The following is a 19,332-nucleotide window of genomic DNA, read 5'->3' as shown; positions in this document are numbered from 1 at the left end:
TGCAGCATGGCAACCCTTCACTAGAATACATCTCTCTTGATGCACAGCTGTGTTATTTTCATACTAGGACATATACACAGCATTAGTAAAGGAGGTGCTCAAATTCAAGGAGATGCAAACTTTGAAAAACTTGACTATGCTCTTCACTTGAGTGGGAAAACCTTTCATGAATTTCAAAAATCAATTTTTGAATTGAAAATAGACACACTTATACCTGGATATATTTATTGAGCACCTACAATGCACCAGGCATTGAACTTGGTGTTGGGAAAACACATAAGAACAAGATCTGGTTCTTATTCTCATAGAGCTTACAGTCTAGTGGAGGAGAGCCAAGACTCTTAGGTATTCAATACCAACCCTTATCTTCCAGCTACCCCTCAAATCTTTTGAGAATTGAGGCAGGGTATGTTCAATGGTGTGCTGGTAAATTTTTAACAAATTGACACTCCAAGAAAAATTCCCAACAACCCTAATTTGCAGTCTTTGCCAATTTCCATGATGTAAATACTCCAGCCATGGCCAATTTCAGGCTACCAGTGCGATGTCACTGAATGTGGAGTTGGGAAGAGATGCCTAACATCATCTCTCTCGCCAGCTGATGTAAACCAGCTCTAGCACACTACTAGAGGAAAACACTCTCTTTTAAATTCCCTCTGAATTATTTTATGCCTAGCTGTAATTTGTGTGCATGGTGAATTTTGAGTCATATTTTCCAATTATCATTATTTGGTAAACACAGGCATCAACAGCATCGTCACATTTATCATTTTTTATTGAGAGCAAGGGGCTTTAATTTACCATTTTCTCTGCTGCAGCACGTGTTTCCTAAAGAGTAACCATAGGACAATTGATAATTAGGATGCTAGTGCCCCAGTCCTTTTTCCTAGTGTCCTTATTACAGCCACTTTATCTATTCCCCTCCATTCTTGGCATTTACATCCAGACCATCCTCTGAGACAGAATGACAGTTATCACAATCAGAAGATGGATATATAGCAGGACTCGGTGGGCTGGCATTTAGGAAGGTATGAAGCTGACAGAGAGGAACTCGAAACGACCCAGAAAGAGCTGCTTCTTTTTGCCAAGGCCTTTTCATGACACTCACCTCATTGCTGATACCTATTGGTTTGACAACTCTATCATTACTTAGATAGAGGAGTCCATGACAGAGAAGTTGTCTCAAGATGCCCATCAAGATGGTCTATTGGCTTTTCTGCTCCCTCCTCTCAGAAGCCCTAGTTCACGATGCACACCTAAGAATGGACCTCATTTCCAAGGTCAATTGTGGTGAAGAAAATATGCAAAATAGGTATAAATGTACTATCTATATCTCTTCCTCCAGTAAGCCTTCCCTTATCTCTTCTGCCCAAGATTGATCTCCCTCATTTATGACTTCCTATAATAAATCACCAACTTGATTTATTATTCAGTTTAACTTCTATGTTTTATCTCCTCAACTAGGCTGTAAACTTTTCAAGATCAGGGAGTTTATTTGCTTACATGGCTGTTCACCTCATGATAATATAGAATTTTATAATTTACAAAGCACTGTGTCCTCTGTCATCTTACTTGTGTCTCCAGAAAATCTTGTGATGATCACAGGATAGAAATGTTAATATCCATTTTACAAAAGAAGAAATTAAGGCACAGAGAGGAAAAGTGACTTGCTCAAGTTCACACAACAGAGCAGAGCAGAGGCTCAAACCCATTTCTCTTGATACTCAGTTTGCTGTGGTTTTTACTACCCCACACAGAACATAGCAGAACTTCACTGGATGGTTGTTGATGACTGAAAAAAAGGAAAGTTAGCATGAAGCAGTGGCTCAACCTTCATCACAGCCTGAGCCCAAGCCTGGTAAAGATATAGGGCACACAATCAAGCAGTACAACATATTTCCATTCATTTGTACCCATGGAACATGGGCATATCTTTATCATAGAAATATTTGCACATCAATTTTTCCTGACACTTGGAACATTTAAACCCCCATTCATCAATTTTACTTGAAATCCAGGACACTGGAATCCCCCCCTTCAATTTTATCTAAAACTCTGATCATAGAAATCCACACTAAATTTTACCTAAAACTGGGATAATTAAAATCCCCGCACATCAATTTTTCCAAACACCTGGGTCATTGAACTAATACAATTTTGTTTTGCTGCTCAACCCCTCCTTAACCAAAAAAGTCCTGTGAGACAATAAGGATGGCCCAGAGTGGGTGCTGCTATTTAATTTCCCTGCCTACCTGGTTGTGGGAGACGTTAGTGGAAATAGCACAATGATCCAAAGTTAAGGAAACACCTACCTCAGTGTATGTATGTGTGTGCATGATGTGTGTGTGGGGACAGAGGAGAGACAGGAAGGATGGGTAGGGGAGGGGCTTGAATTGTCAGTTTTGAGTTATCTAGAACTGTTTCTTGTTCTGTGATTCCTTTTCCCTTTTTTACTTCTATGAGAGAGCACTGAGCTGCTCGTGCATGTTCTGAGCAAGATCTCAGGGATCTGGGTCCATAGCAATAGTAGCACAGGGCAGAATACCCCCAATCACAGTGCCAAAGAACAACAAGGTTGGCATGGTTATCTGAAGCCATAGAGTCCAACCCCTTCAATTTAGAAGTGAAGAAGCAGAGGCATAGAGAAGAGAAGGGACTTGTTCAAGGCTGCACAGCAAAATTAGAATCCTTCTGGATTATCTTCATAATAATAACTATATAACTTTTATACTTGATTTAGACATTATCCTGTGCTATTTATCAGTTTCATATGCTGTATATATATGATCTCCCCAACTAGAATATTATTTTGTTATTATTCTTATCAGTATTATTTTACTTGTTTCCACTTCAGCCCAGAGTCTCCTGTATCACTATTATTCAGTAGGCTCAAACGCCAGGATATCTATGTCAATTATAAGAAAATGTTTCCATGGTCAATACAGAGCATATCTTTCACTATGGTGGGAGAAACAAGACAGAAAATCAAGGTTTCTCTAAACATGATGCTTTTTTATCTTAAGCTTCTTTGAATGTGTGTGCACATGCATGTGTACATTTGTGTGTTCTGAGATAAAAATCTGTGGTGCTTATTTCTCTGCAATAGACTTATATAAAGCAGTCTCATCAGTGACAGGTCTGGAACATCAGAAAGACAATTTCCTAACTATTCCCGTACATTTGACTCTAGTCTAGCTTTATTATCACCTTGTCTTTGCCAATCTTGGATGTTTTGATCTGATTATTGACATTTAAACTTTTTTTCTTGAGGCTTGGATCATTATCTAGGTGCTTTTCTCCTCCAAGAAATTTGCAAGCCCTAGAACTAGCCAGGTCTCCGAGGGGCCTCATGTCTACCTCACCTCCAAGCAGGACTGTACTTAATTCAGCCCGGAAAAAGAATATTCTATCCTTTCCTTAACTCTCTTGAAAAAATTATTTTGCAACATTTCTTGATCCCATCTCCTTGTGCCTCAGAGTCAGGAAGTGTTTAATGATGTCTAGCTTGAAGCCCAACTGCTACTCTTGGTGTCATTTCTATCTTGCCTGGATATTTACAAATTTGCAATGAGCATCTTATGGTTACCCCTAACTTCCCCCTTGCCCTCAGGTGTCATTAAGGGTGCCCTAACTCAGTGCTAAGATTATGTATAGGGTTGTATGGGCTGTGCACTGTACAATTTCAGGAGATGCCAATCACCTAGACAGGAGTTTTGCAAATTGCTGGCCCTGTGAGAACCCTAAGCCAAAAAGTCTCCAAGGGAAGCCCAAATGGTTTCTATAGCAAATGAAGCTTCTGCATTCTTCTAAATCACTTCCACTATTATAAGAGTAAATGGGGAGGAAGTGAGACACCCCCCCCACACACACACACACAAAATACACACATCCCCTTCTTCCAGGAACAGCAGTAGTAATGGATATACTTCAACTTCCCTTTCCTCTTGCTGTCTCAACCTTCCCTAGTAGACCCCACACAAGATCCAGGAGAGCTCAAAAGAAGGGGAACTCTTTTTTTTCCTCCTTCTTCTTCTCCTTGTCCTCCTCCTCCTCTTTCTCCTTTAACTCTATTGAGCCTGTACCCTTCATTTCTTAATCAAGGTAATGCCTCTGCCAAGCCTCTTTAGAATTTCTTTTTCACAAGACATGGTCCTTCTGGAAGCAGGAGAGATGATGTTTTCTAGGCTGACTCTTTGGTCATGGGTAAAAACAAGTGTTTAATAATGCAAGATCCTAGATCTACATGCTAACTTTTTAATTCCTTCAAGGTCTTTATTTTACCATTACATGGTCAATAGCAGCCTTTATTTTCATGCCTCTAAGAGGCTTACACAAGATGGAGAGTGTTCTAGTTTGCTAATGCTGCAGAATGCAAAACACCAGAGATGGATTGGCTTTTATAAAAAGGGGGTTTATTTGGCTACACAGTTACAGTCTTAAGGCCATAAAGTGTCCAAGGTAAGACATCAGTAATCGGGTACCTTCACTGGAGGATGGCCAATGGCGTCCGGAAAACCTCTGTTAGCTGGGAAGGCACGTGGCTGGCGTCTGCTCCAAAGTTCTGGTTTCAAAATGGCTTTCTCCCAGGATGTTCCTCTCTAGCAAGCTTGCTCCTCTTCAAAACGTCACTCACAGCTGCACTGCATTCAGTCTCTTTGAGTCAGCACATTTGTATGGCTCCACTGATCAAGGCCCACCCTGAATGAGTGGGGCCATGCCTCCATGGAAATATCCCATCAGTTATCATCTACAGTTGGGTGGGGCGCATCTCCATGCAAACAACCTAATCCAAACATTCCAACTTAATCCCCACTATTATGTCTGCCCCACAAGATTGCATCAAAGAATATGGCTTTTTCTGGGGGACATAATACATTCAAACCGGCACAGAGAGCTATTCTGCTGCTTTGCGATGGAACCTTTAGCCAATCAGGATTCTGGAATTGAGAGGAGAGGGGAGCCACGGATAAATACCCAGATATGGGTTAAAAAATGTCTGCCCATAGATAGGCTAATATCAGACTTATTGAAGTCAGTCTCTGTGCATGCTTTAGAAGGGAGTGACTATCTTGCAGCAAATCTAGCTGGTGAGAACCTGCCTAATGGGATCCCATGCACTGGACTATAGGCTTACTTCATATGAGGAAATGTTTGTTTATTTTTGGTGTGTTTCTTGCTCCCATAGTTGTGAGGAAAGGAACCACCTCAGCACTGGAGTGAGTACAGACCAGAGTCACTGAGCCAGGGCTCCATGCCAACTTCAGCTACTGTTGGGCACATCAGAAGAATTCAAGACAGGAAAGATGTATGAGATCATTTTTTTTTTTTGCCCAGGAGCCAGTAAAAGATCCCCCTCCTCTTCTTACCCAGCTCCATCTAACTACTGGATGATTCAGAACGCAATATTTTTTTCTTTCCCCCACTTTTAGATTCAGTGATCCACCAGCTAGGGTATTGGGCAGGACAATCTGTTTCCTTTTTAGTACTGAACTTCATCACAGCTTGAATGAATCTCGTTAACACCTGGCAACTACTAATCTGTTCTCCATCTCTATAATTTTTTCACTTCAAGAATGTTATAACATTGTAATCATACAGTATGCAGCCTTTTGGGATTGGCTTTTTTTCACTCAGCATAATTCTCTTAAGGTTTATCCAAGTTGTTAGATGTATCAATAGTTCATTTCTTTTTATTATTGCTAAGTGATATTCCATGGTATGGATGTACCAGAGTTGGTTTAACCATTCACCCATTAAAAGCCAACTGGGCTGTTACAGTTTTTGACTATTACAAATAAAGCTGCTAAGAAATGTTTGGATGAACATAAGTTTTCATTTCTCTGGGATAAATGACCAAGAGTCCAATTGCTGGGTCATATGGTAATTGCATGTCATATTTTTTTTAAGAAACTGCCAAACTGTTTTCCACAGTGGTTGTTCCATTTTAAATTTCCTCCAACAATGTATGAGTCATCCAGTTTCTCTGAATCCTCCCCAGAATTTGATGTTATTACTATTTTTTTTATTTTAGCCATTCTAATAGGTGTGTAGTGATATTTCATGGTAGTTTTAATTTGCATTTTCCTGATGACTAATGGTGTTGAACATCTTTTCACGTGCTTATTTGCCAACTGTATATCCTTTTCAGAGAAATGTCTGTTTATGTCTTTTGTATGGCTTCACTTTTTCCCCTTCCTCTACTTAATAAGTTCATATAAAATTCCCAAGGGTCTTCCACAATCCTTCCCCTCCCAAAAACCTTGGTGGCAAACACCTTAGAAGTCTTGATAAGAAAATTTACTGGGTTTCATCTTTTTCCCTAGCCATCCACCTATTACCAAATAAACCCCAATTAGTATCAGCCTAACATACAGGAACAAAGCTTCAACTTGTAACTGCTGAAAGGCCACTGTCTCCTGTACTCAATCCTCCCTGACGGGCTCCAGAGACATATGACTGTGCATGCAAATATGGAACCCAGGGCTTACTTCCTCTTAACTTGCTGGAATGTAACAGCTGGCCACAGGATTCTGCCTGGGGAGCTCCTCAAGGTCTTATCAAAGTATCAGTACTAAGATTGTTATGCTTATAATACTTGTTTCAACAAATAGCTGCTGAGTGCCAGGCTTTACACAGAAGCCCATTGAGGTGACAGCCTAGATTTTCCATTGGTGGGAATAAGCAAATTCAGAAGCTTGGATGTTTCTACAGTTGAGGACTGAATTGCAATTTTTTTAGGTAAGGTTGAGGAGGCAGCTGGACATTGTCCCAGATTGCCTTTCCTCAAAGGGTAATAAATCAAGCCCCAGGTCTGAAGCACCACCTCTTCCTGGGGATCCTTCACCCTGCTGGAAGCTCTAACCAGGATCTTTGGACCTGTGGCTAAGGGGGTGGATGTGAAAATAATAGCTCCCTTTCCCTTTCCATTTTATCTCCTATATTATATGATCAGGCAAGTGAAACAGCATGTGTGAAGTGTTCATCATAGATGCTTAACACTCAGAAAGACCTTTGATATGCTATTGTAATTGCCAATTGGTTAATTTAAGGACAGAGAAGACAAAAAGATGTTTGGAGACAGGCACAGAAAGAATAATGATTAAAAGAAGATAAATAGAGAAAAACTTGAGAGCAGGGAGTAGTTTGTGGAGGTTCCTAGGATGATAGAACTAGGAGAGATAGCACATTCCTCTAATTTTCAAACTTGATTCTAGGCACCTTTGCCCTTTGTAAGGGACTGTAGGGCGGCCTCTCTGACTTGGTGACATTTGAGCAAAGACCTGAAAGAAGTGAGGAACAAGTCAAATTGAGACCTGGAGGAAGAGCATTCCAAGCAGAGATAATAGTCAGGACAAAGATTCTAAGGTGAGAGCGTGTTTAGCTTGCTGAGGAATAAGGAGGCTGCAACATCGCTGGAGCAGTGTGAAAAAGGGCAAGAGTGTAGGAGAGGAGGTCAGAAAAGTATTCAAGATCAAACCTACGTACCTACTTCAACACACCATACTTTCTAATTGACATCCCTTAGGATGTTTACAAAGTATATAATGTCTTGTTCTTTGTATAGGAGGAGCTACACTGACAGAACCCAGCATACTGTTAGCAGTATATCAGCAGTAGTTATGGATTGCAATGAGCTGGGCATTCTCTCCCCACACCATTCCTCTGACTACTTTTATGATCAGTGGTATCATTTCATTTATTCATTAAGTATGCATTATTGAATGACAACTAGATCCAAGGCCCTCTGCTGGACATCGTAGCTTATAATATGGTGGGGAGTCCTAGCAAGGACATGAATAACAAATTAGATGACATAGAATGAAATACAACTATAATAAAAGTGTATTAGTTTTCTATGGCTGCTGTAACAATTTGCCACAAACCCAATGTCTTAAAACAATGAAATTTATTCTTTTACAGTTCTGGAGGTTAGAGGTCCCAAATGAGTCTTATGTGGCTAAAATCAAGGTGTCAGCAAGGCAGTTCCTTCTAGAGGTTCTGGGGAAGAATCCATTCCTTGTCTCATCCAGCTTCTAGTGGCTGCCAACACTCCTTGGCTTGTGGCCACATCACTCCAATCTTCAAGGTCAGCATCTTCAAATCTCTTTCTGCTCCATCTTCACCTGGACTTTTCCTCTGTGTGTGTAAAATCCCCCTCTGTTTCCCTCTTATAAGGATATATGTGATTGCTCCTAAGGCAAACCCTGATAATCCTTAACTTAATCACATTTGCAAAGTCCCTTTTGCCATGTAAGTAAAATATTCACAGGTTCTGGGGGTTAGAACATGGGCATTTTGGGGAGCCATTATTCATCCTACCACAAAAGGTATGTTTAAGGCCAAGGAAAGGTGGCAGATGCAGGAACATATCTAGGAGGCAGTTGGTGGGATGAGAGGTGAGGGCTGGGGCTAGAGTTTTTTTCTTGGCAACCCCAACTGGCTTATATGGAGTCCAGAAACACGACTGTAGCCTCTTCAATACCATACTAAACAGTTGATTAGAAATGATAGCCCACTCTACCAAAAATAACTGGAGAAGTCTACACCCAGGGGACCTTTGTCAAGTATTAACTAGGCTGTGGTGAAAGGCTTAAGGAAACAAGATGTATGCACTGCTTGACTTTCAACAGGAAAAGTGTATAGTGGCAATTTGTTTGCACAATATTAGTGCAATTTTCTACTGTCTCTGGGACAATGAGAGGTGGAAGATGCTAGGTGGGGGGCCTGTTGTTTGCTTATTTGCCTTATCTCCTGGCTAGACAAAGGTTCCTTGAGAGCAGGACCTGGGCTTTGTCCATCTCTGTGTCACAGTTAAAACCCAGCCAGGTTGCCTCCAGTGTAGGTATTCAGAAAATATTTGTTGACTTCCTGAATGGCTGTCTTTCTCTGGAAAGCTTGACATTCATGAATAATCCTTGTGGCAGGGGCCTGCTGGGAGGCAAGCAGTTAGATGAGAGAGCCTCTTGAACTGTCCCTTGTTATCAAGGTTTCTTGGAGTGTATTTCCACATGGGCAGAAAGGCTTGTCTCAGAAAGGTTTAATACTCCTGCTGTCTCCTTCTCCATTACAGAGGCTCTCAGCTGATATTATTGTTATTATCATGGTAATTATGATGATGAGGAATGACTATAGCAAATCAAAATATGTAATCACGTCTGTATTGTCAACAGTGTGCCTGCCACGTGTATATAGCATGTTGGAAGAGCTAACCCTTGTTAGGGTTAGGGTGCGGGTGAGGGTGAGGGTGAGGCCTGCTTCTAAAGCAGGAGACCAGGCCCTTTCCCTCAGAGATCTGTCCCGTCCTCCATTGAAGATAATGGTCCATGTATGACATAGGGGATCTGGGACTCACTATCTTTCAATTCTGGAGGGGAAGGGAAACATACCTTTATAGATCCCTTACTATGGGCCAGTCATACAGCATCCCTTTGAATCCTTTCTAAATACTGTGAGGTAAGTCCTCTTATTATAGCCTTTTGCCAGATGAGGAACAAGAGGTTCCAAAGAAGTGAAGTGACCTGCTCAAGGTTTCCATCTCAGTTTGGAGGTGGCTCAGTGCTCTCAGTCTTCCATCACTGTTACATACCCTTGCAAGAAGAACAGGAGCAGGATGGGGTAGAGGGATGTGGGGAAGGAAGAGGTGGCTTCTGTATGGTGCTGACAGGCTATATTTATGTGATAAATTTGTTCAGGTTCATTCACTTAGTGAGGATTGCAGCTTTTCTGTTTTCAGGCATAATTTTGAGGAAGTCTTACCAGGGAAGTGTTGCCACACACAATTGCCTCCTTTGCAGACTGTTGTATCTCAAGAGTGAAATGTTTCCCATGGCTTTCCCCCACCCCCACCCCGGCATGTTATACAAATTTATTAGCATAATTGCCAGGTTGATTAGCCTGATTTCTCTATTTAAAATTAGAGGTGTGTCCAATAAGCCCTCCTGGAAAATTCTAAAGTCTTTTTTCCCACCTAGAGAGCAAGGCCTGGAGGCATGACCTGGAGGAGGTAGAGCTCATTCTTCCTAGTACACGCCTGGTAAGAGGAGAGGGAAAGCACCATCCAAGTTCCCAGGTCCACCGCACCCGAGCTAGGTCTTTTCTCAACGTTCCCAGGCGTGTTGGTCAGAAGCATATGATAACAGCACTAATAAAAAAGAAGGGAGGAGGGTGATTAAAAAATGCACTCTGTGATTAACACTCAGAGAATCTGCCCTCCTGGGGATGTAGCAATCGCCGGGAAACCATGAGGAATGAATTGAATGGATCCAGGTAAAATGTTGTCAACAGTCGGTCGCGCCTTCCCACCCCATCATCCCTTTCCCTCTCAAGCTTGTTGTCTCCGGGGGCGCGAGGCAGGGCCCAAGGCGAGGGTGTGGCACTCCGCAGGGCGCTCGGGTGGCTGGTGTAGGCGCCCCTTTCCCCTGGCCTACCGGTGCGCGGCCATTTACTCCCTGGAGCTCAGCAATTAGGCTGATGAAATGTTTGAATTACAAGTCGGAGCTTGGCAGACCAAGCCAGGCTGCACGACCAGAGCTGGAAACGGGGGGTGGGGTGGGGACCGCCATTAGGGCGCGGCTGGATGGATCCGCCCTCACCGCTGCGCGCACCCTGGCACTGCGTACCCACCTCCGTCCCCCGGCCGTGGCGAGGTCGCTTGAGTCCGCCCCTGGGGAACGCTTCAGGGAGTGTGTTGGACTTCCGCCAGCCTTCTCCGGGCTAGCAGCTGAGTTCTGAACTGAACTTCAGAGTTAGGGCCCTTCATCCCCCTTCCCCCACTCCCTTCGCTCGCCTTTTCGGCTCCATCTTCCCCCAACTGTGTCCAACAGAACCCGCCGCCCCGACGTCCAGTCGCTGGCGACAGGCAGCGGCCAAGAGCTACAGAGTTGGAAGCCTCCTCGGCCTGGAGCTGGCGCTGTGTGAACCCCAGCCAGCGCTCCCTGGCGCACGTAACCTGCTGAGGGCAGTTGCGGCCCTGTGAGGCAGGGCAGGGGGCCAGGGGCTATACAAGCAATTCCAAGGTTCTCTCGCTCAGGCTGGTGTGCCGGCGGGCAGCGGCGCTCCGGCCGCAGTGGCACGCCATCCGAAACCGCCGCCGTGCCGCCGGCCGCTTCGGCGGGCCGCCTGTCAGACAGTAAGTCCAGCGCGTGGTAGCGCGGGGCTTGGGACCGCCGCTGGTAGGCCGTCCGCAGCTCTGTCGGTTGCTTCGTACCGCGCTGCCGGACAAGAGCAGCCGAGGCGTGGACCCACCTACAGGCTGGTCTGGCGGCCCGACGGAGCGCTGCGGCTTGTTGCTCCCAAGGTAACTCCCGCTGCCGGCTCCCTGCCGAGCCCGTGCCTCTGCCGCCAGGGGAACGATCCAGTTTTGCCACTAGCTCCAGGAAAGTGGTAGACTGGCAGACGAGGGGCGGGGGTGGGGGTGGCTCCCGGAGTGCCTTACAGGGGCAGCTGAGGCGCGCCAGGATAGGGAGGTGAGCTAGGGCTTCCTACCCAGTGGCCCGACAGCCAGTTTGCATGGGTCTCCAAGCCAATTTAAGGATTTAGCAATTTAGGGGAAACTTTACCCATCCCTGAGGAGTCTTCCCATAGGAGTGGGATGGGGAAATGGGAAAGAGAGGAGGGGGAGGTGAGTAGAGGAGGACAGGGAAGCTGCCATTGGCAGCGGAAAGTTTTGGTTCTTCTGAGGGCCCTTCAGTAGGCAACCCAGACGTGTGGAACTCAGCTCCCTTTCCGAGTGCAGCGCAGGGGCCAGGGACCACAGGATGAGTGCACTTCCGTTGTCCCAACTCCCCAGGCAGAGACGGAGTGACAGCCTCCAGTGACAATGTCACAATTTTGTCGAAAGCGAGGGCAATCTTAAACCGCCTTTATGAAGGGAGATGCAATCTTGATTGGTGGAGATTAGTGCAGTGAATTGTGGTGAGGGAGGGGAGATGGGACGGGGGTGCTGTCTTAAAATATCTGCAAAGCTGTCATGCGGAAAAGGATTAAGACTGTTCTGTGTGACCCCAGAAAGGAGAACCAGAATGAGTCAGAGTTCAACAGGGTGGAAACCACTGGGAGGCAAAATTCAGCTAATTATAAGGGAACACTTTCTAACAGTCAGGGAGGGAGGAGCGCTTTTACTATGTATTAGACACTGTTAAGTGCTTTACATATATTATCACATTAACACTTAACATTACTCTGATCTGTTCAATGATGAAATGGGCTGGCCAGGAAGTAGTGAGTCACTAGAAGCCCTTATGCAAAAAAGAGGTTGAAGAACCACCTACTAGGTTGCTATATTGTGGGGGATACTCAGACATCATGTGGGGATTTGTACTATGTGACTAATAGGCCTTTTTAGACCCTGCCCATTCAGAATCCTAAATCCAAAGGTCAGGGATTTTTTAAGAACAGAAAGAACCTGACACCCGGAGGGATGTCTGTGTCAAACTCCTCACTGCACCCATTCTGTGAATCCTTATTCCCTGTGTTGAAAGTTCAGGCTTGGCAAGAAATGGTTATACTTATGTAGCTTGCAAAAGCAGCCTCTCTGATTAAATACTTGGTTGGCCAAAATACACATTTAGCTATAGGGTAATTGTTCCACCTGGACACCTAGAAGGATGGCTGAACTTTTGAAAGTCCATGTTGGTTGGTTCAGTGTGGGCAACTTGAGGCACCTTCCTTTGATAAGAAAGGGATGTGTGTATATGTGTGTGTGTAGCTGGTAGTTAAGGGACAAGATATATGAAAGAGAGAAAAATAGCCCCCCACCCTTTGGGAAAGGAGACTGTGCTCATCTAAGGCTGTGACTCTCCAAGCTCTCAGGTTAAAGTGAGGTTGGTGACAAACACCTTTGGATTTGGTGGAGTTGAAAGAGGCTTGCACAAGGAATTCAGTGGTTATGTTACTGACTGGTGTTGTGACTTCAGGGAAGTCCTAGCACTTCTCTGGGCCTCAAGTCTCCCATATGTAAACCTAGGGAGATGGACTTCACTGGGTGATTTCAAAGATCCTTTCAACCAGCAAAAATAAAAATTAAAACAAACTAGGCTTTGGTGTCTTCTACACTTATGTTTGTGTGTGGGGTGGGGAGGGAGGTGTTGAATCAGAGCTCCATAATGCCTTAAAGATGGGTCCCTTCAAGGGAGGGAATTGAAATGCCTCTCCCACTATTTGTTGGGTAAAGTGTGCCTCTAATATTGTTTCAACTAAGATGGGCTTTCACTGGCTTCAGGGTTTCCAATCAGCCAAGGTCCCTAATGGGTAAAAACTTAAGGTCTCCTTTGATGATGCTTGGATTTTCCTACGACAGCTGCATTGCTTTCTTGTCACTGCCAAGGCAATTGCCTTAGCCTGATGTGCAAAAATAAGGAGTCTCTGCTGGTGTGAGGTGCATTGTGCTGGATAATTGGAGAGGAGGGCAGAGAGGACTGGATACAATAGGCTTCTGTCATTAGGGGGCTTCAAATCTGTTGGAGGAAAAGTGGATACAACCTACCATATTATAAAACAGAAAGACAAAGTGCCTTGGGGGTGCAGAAAGGGAGGAGCCATGTGGATCAGTAAAAAAATACACTGGACTAGAAGTTTGGAAGCCATGGATTATAATCTCAACTGGTCACTTAGGGTAGCTCAGTGAACCTCCTGAGGCTTGCAACTTTAATGCTTCCTGATATTAGAAGAGTATTTCTGGTTTGGGTGAATCTCCTAAGAGCCATTCATGGTGGGCTTTGAAGGACTCTGGATAAGGTTTCTACTGACATAGTTGACAGTAAAGGCTTAGACTGAACTTTCTCAGGCAAGTGAATAACATGTGACTGTGAAGAGGCAATGAAGTACTGGATGTTCAGGGGACAGCTAAGAGCTGGCATGATTGCTCAGCAAAAGTGGGGAAATGGAGGTTGGGCTTGCAAAGGGGTCCCTTGAACACCAGTTCTAGGCTAGACTTGCTCCTGGAAAGACAATAGCAGCCATGCCTGGTTCGTGAGCTGGGCAGTGCTGGCAATCAAACAGCCATGACACTGAATAGAGGTTCCTATAATGACTATACCATATACAATTTCTGTTCTGCTCAGGAATTCAAGGAATGAGAGTCCCTCCCTCTTAAGGAACTTGAGCAAATGGCCTACTGAGTACCTCCCAATGCCAATGGAGAAGAAACAGTGTAGCTGTAGTGGCCTATCCTTGAGATTGCTCACAGTTGACAGTACATGGCTCTAGCACTTTGCTGGGAGCCAGGTGGTCCAGTCTAGTTGGATGCTGAGGGATGGTGAAGGAGGTGATCAGTGGATTGAATGTTATCCTCTCTGCCTATCTGAGGCTGATTGATGGAGGGCATAGTTGAGGCTAGGAGGAGGGTAGAGGAAGGTAAGGGCTTCTTCCAGATCACATGGCTTGTCTTAGTTATGAAGCCCCTTCAAACAATGAGTTTGGAGACCACCAGGGGGGTCAAGAGTGGATCCAGTTTCTGAAGTGGAACCTGCATATTGGAAAAGTTCTTTAGCCAATCTCACTGCAGATATGGAAAAAAACCTTGGCCTAAGAGTCAGAAGACCCTGATGCTATCAACACCCTTTCCCTTTCTGAGCCTCAGTTTGCCCACCTTCAGTATGCAAGTGACAGAGATTGGCCTGGATGATTTCTCAGTTCCTAAATCATTATATGATTTGAATCTTCTGTGGATAAGAGAATTTATCCAGAATTGAAGTAATAAAGATTGGGTCTATTGAATTGTGGAGGGTAGAAGGGTCTAGAGGTAGTTTGTGTAGCTCTGCCCCACATTGTAGTTTCTAGAACAATGGCCTTATGTGCTACATGTTCTTGCCTTTGGAAAATGATTTCCCTTCATCCATCTCAGGGCCCCCATCTCTGGTAGAGGAAGGTTTGTAGGCATGTCAATGAGCTGAAAACTTTGGATACTTCCTTTCTCATAAGCCTCTCTTTTCCTCTCTTCTTCCTTCTTGTGCCCCACCCACACTTGTCGCTCAGATTTCCAGTGACCATTGCTCTGCCCAGAACACCTAGTTCATTGGGGATTTTTTCTCTTTTTACCTGCAGAGGGCAGCTCCTAGGTTCTTTCCCTCGTGTCTACCAAGCAAAACCCCAAGCCATCGTTGTCTTCCGTATCCTAGAGCTGAACACATCCCTCCCTATCCCCGATTTACTTAGCTGCTAAATCTTTATAATCAATAGTGATAATTTTATTGCAGTTTTTCAAATAAGAGAAATACTGCAATTTACTATGAAATGCATCAACATAAGATCGATGGATGGATTGATACACATGCACATGAGAAGGAGAGGAAGACAGATACAGAGAGGTTTCAGAGAAGAGTGTATACTTCCATCTTTGAAGGAGAGGACTCTGGCAAGACTAGAGAAGGTGGCATTTAATCTGAGCCTTGAAAGATGAACAAAATTTGGTCATGTGGAGATGGGGAGAGGGAAGAGCATTTTAGGTGGGTGGCTTGAGGAAAAGCAGAAAGGAGGAAAAATATAAGATGCATACGTGAGCTACTTTATCACTATTTACTTTGTATGATGGCTAATTATGTGCATGTGTGTATTACATTTTTCTCTCTTTTCTTTCCTTCTAAGGGCATTAGTTTCTCATAAAATGAATAAATGTATGAATTTTGCTGAAAATAAGCATGGACCCACACACCTAAAGAATGGGATTTTCCCTGGCTTATGTTGAAGATTTCGGGGTGAAGGAGTGCAGTAGGGTTGGGGGAAGGGTGGAGAAACCCATGATGTGCTTAGTGCTAGCAGACATGCTTTCTCTGAGACCAGTGACATGGGGAGAATAGTTCAATGAGGGAGACAAGGAGAGGAACTATGGGTGGGACCAAAAGAGCTATTGCTGTGCAATTAGTGCTTTGAGTACTGCTTATTTGCCAGAGTCACTCTGAGTGTAATGGGTGAAGTCACCGTGTTGTGTCACCTTGGACAAACCACTTCCCTACTCTGAGCTTCAGGTTCTCATCAGTCAAACAATGGGTAAATAATACTGATCTTGCTATGGGAAAAAGCAAATGAGATATCTGTGGGAAAACATATTTTAAAAATAACTAAAATGCTTCATAAGTATGAAGTACATCTAATTATAATAATGTTTATTTGTATGGTGGAGAGTCAGGAGACCTGAGTTCCTGTCCTGGACCTACTCTAGCTTCATACATGACATTGGACAAGTACCTTGTTCTCTCCTGGGGCTTGGTTTACCATCTGTAACACTGGATTGGGCTAGATTAGTGATTTTTAACAAGGGTATCTCCCATGGAAGCCCAATATGCTCCTGGTGGAATTCCTTGGGCTCTGAGATCATCTTCTGGGCTGGTGCCCAAGACATGGTCTAGACTAGGCTAAATAATCTTCAAGGGTCCTTCTGGTTCTGACATTCCTATGAGTCTTTCCCTTCAAGTAGCTGTACCACCACCCACCACTGTTTTCTAGGTGAAAGGTAGGAGAGAAGCACAAAGCATGACTCTTCCTGCTTTCCCACCTAGTCTTATGCCCCCAGTCACACTCTTTTTCCCAGCACTTGTTCCCTTTCCACTTTTCAGTTCAGGAGGCTGTGGAAATTCATTCAGGAGCTGTGGGAATCCAGGATTGGGTATTATTCTTGGAGCTTGTTCTCAGACACCCAAGACCATTGTTAATGCCCACAGACTGACCTTTATTACTGAACAATTCCAGATGAGATCTGGGGAAGCAGGGACCAATGTGTGAGGGAAGAGGGTACAGCATGGGTGCCCACAGTCCTTTGTGGATATCTCTTTGGGTTATGACCTTTTGGGTTTTGAGGGAGAGGAGCAGCAGTTACACATAGGGTTCTCTACACATTCCCCACACTGAGTTTGATTCTCAGTGCTTGCAACTATTGTAGACATCTGAAGTCACTCCAGGATTTTTGCACCTGTGAACAGAATGTGCTCATCCTTGCCTAGCACCTGAAGCCAAACCCTCAGTCTAACCTTCAAGGCATTCTTCTAAATAGGTCCATCTCTCCCATTTCTTTATTCATTTATTAAGGCAACTGAGTCCCAAAAAACCTAGTTGAAAACCACACTCATGTAATATGCAACTGAGTGCAACTAAACTCCTTATGTTGGACCACATTCAAATAAAACAACACAGTTTAGAACATTTTAGAAAGAAATTTTCCTGTCTTAAAAAAGAACAGGGAGAAAAATAGAATATTCAACAGATTGGAATTCTCCCCAACTATACTTTAATTCCCATAATGGCCAATTAGAGAGGAGTAGAGAAACAGAGGGTAGGAAAGGGAGAGATAGGTGGGGTGAGGAGGGGTGGGGTGAAAATCAGTGAGTGACAGATACAGAAGGAAAGAATTATGATGTTCTTGAATTGCTCTTTATCCTTGAACTTTCAGAACTTCCCTCTGAAAAAGAGGGAAATTATTCATAACAATTCATCCAAAGCAGTGATCAGAGCACCATTACCCCAGACTTTCTGTTGAAGTAGGACCCCTCCAACAAGCCATTTGTTCCTTTCTTTCCAGTTTCTCTTTCCCCCCGCCGCAATCTGCTTGTTGCTGTCTTGGTGCTTTCAACTACTATTCTGCAAGCTAGACTGGGAAGCAGGGCATCAGGGACAGGGCTGTTGGAAGATGAAGATGGATAGGGAAGGTTGGGCCCTCAGGCTGAGGACCTTGAAGCCTGAGGTGGGGGAGTTTGTACAGTCACTCTTCATGGCCCTGGTAGTAGGAGGTTAGGATTTGGTTGGGAGTTGGGGGTGGGGCTACAATACAAGCAAATATAGGCTACAGAGCTTGGGCCATGATTATTACCAAAACCAGATAATTATAAAACCTAGTTTCAGACAGTAGCCTCCTTCACTTTTTTCCCACCCCCAAACCAAAGTATATTTGCCTTCTCTGCCATTCCCATTTTTATTCCCTAGGGAGAGAACGAGGAAGGGGCAGGGGATCAATGCTTGGGGGTGCGGATGGGTGAGGAGGGAGCCAACTGAGGTTTCAGAGGAGACTCAGCCAATAAGAACAGAGGGAGTGAAAGGGTTTCTAGAGCAGTGGGCTGGTAGACAGAGGCTCTCTGCTTCTCTATCTTGGTTTCCGATGGAATCCTGGGCCAGAAGTCAGGCTGTTCTTACATTATTCTCCAGCCTGGAAGATAAGTATCTGGTGATCTCCTTGGCCAGTGAGAGAAGGCTGAGCATTGATGAGAAAGCACCAAGCCCTGTAGCTCTGTGTCTCTGCTACCCCCACACCCCAGCCCTGGCTTCCTTCTTGTTTTTCTTGTTTGAAAAGTAGTAGGCCTCATCAGAGTCCCAAGAGTCTGACTTCAGGAACTAGAGGGTGGAGATGGGTGAGTGTAGAGGACAGTTCCCAGCTCCAGGGTCTTCTCTATTGGCCCTTCTTCATTTGCTCCATCCCTCTCCACTCAATGATTAAGTGCCCCAGCCTCACAATTCCCTTACCTTCTGCCCCTCCCTTCAAATAAAGCCCCCTTATTCCAAGACATCTGATCTTAACTAGATTTTAAGGAAAATCCTGTGATTGATTACAATTAAGGTGTGCCTGACTGATTTACATGTCTCCTAACCTCTGTTCTTTGGGGGCACAGTTCTGTTCCTCCAAAAGCAGTGCTTGGCTCTCACTGGTGGACCATTGTACTTCTGGCCAAAATTCTCACTTCAAGAGTGTTTCGATTTATTTATCTGTAATGCTGCAAAACACTTAGAATGGGGCCTGGCACATAGTAAGCCTACGATAATGTTAGTTGTTGTTAATTCCATAAGGGAAGGAAGAGTGTGAAAAGAGCACTGGACCAGGAGTCAGGAATTTGGGGTTCTAGTACTAGCTTTTCCATCTTGCTGTGGCTTCTTGGACAAGTCCCTGACTTTTCTGGGCTTCCATTTCCCCATCTGTGCCATGAGGATGGTGGGGGAAGGTTGCAATATGCTGAAAGCAGACCTCTTCCATCTTGTACCCATTCTGGACTACTTAATAGCTACAGCTGGCAGGGTGCAAGGGAGTTATCAGGCTGACTTGGCCAGTCTGAAGGCTCCATGGTGGGGAAAGCTGTATAGCCTGAACCCAGATGGAGCCTTTGCTGCTCCCCTGATAGAAGCCTGCAAATTCAAACGCCTTGCAACATTGGGATGTGCTGCTCAGCCTCCTTCCCTTACGTAGAGGCAGGCTTATGGAAGACAGAAATTGGGGTTGATTTGGAGGGGGGAGGGTATTGGGTGAGGATTGGTGCAGAATGGGGAGTATAAATGGCTTTCAGTTAGTCAGTATTTATTGAAGGCCTACTATGTGCATAGCCTAGAATCAGGCCATGCTGTAGGGGGAAGAGAGGCTGT

The 19,332-nt window shown here is 44.5% G+C and overlaps 1 pseudogene; it reads right to left on the bottom strand.

Moving 5' to 3' along the window:
* LOC119522182 overlaps window positions 1–10,129 on the bottom strand; it is a 78,637-nt pseudogene extending 68,508 nt beyond the window's left edge.
* Between the last annotated feature and the right edge of the window lie 9,203 nt (window positions 10,130–19,332).

Source organism: Choloepus didactylus, chromosome X (genome assembly GCF_015220235.1).
Source record: "Choloepus didactylus isolate mChoDid1 chromosome X, mChoDid1.pri, whole genome shotgun sequence".
Taxonomy (NCBI): domain Eukaryota; kingdom Metazoa; phylum Chordata; class Mammalia; order Pilosa; family Megalonychidae; genus Choloepus; species Choloepus didactylus.
The sequence above is the reverse complement of the archived record's forward strand: the minus strand, read 5'-3'. Positions and strand labels throughout refer to the sequence as shown.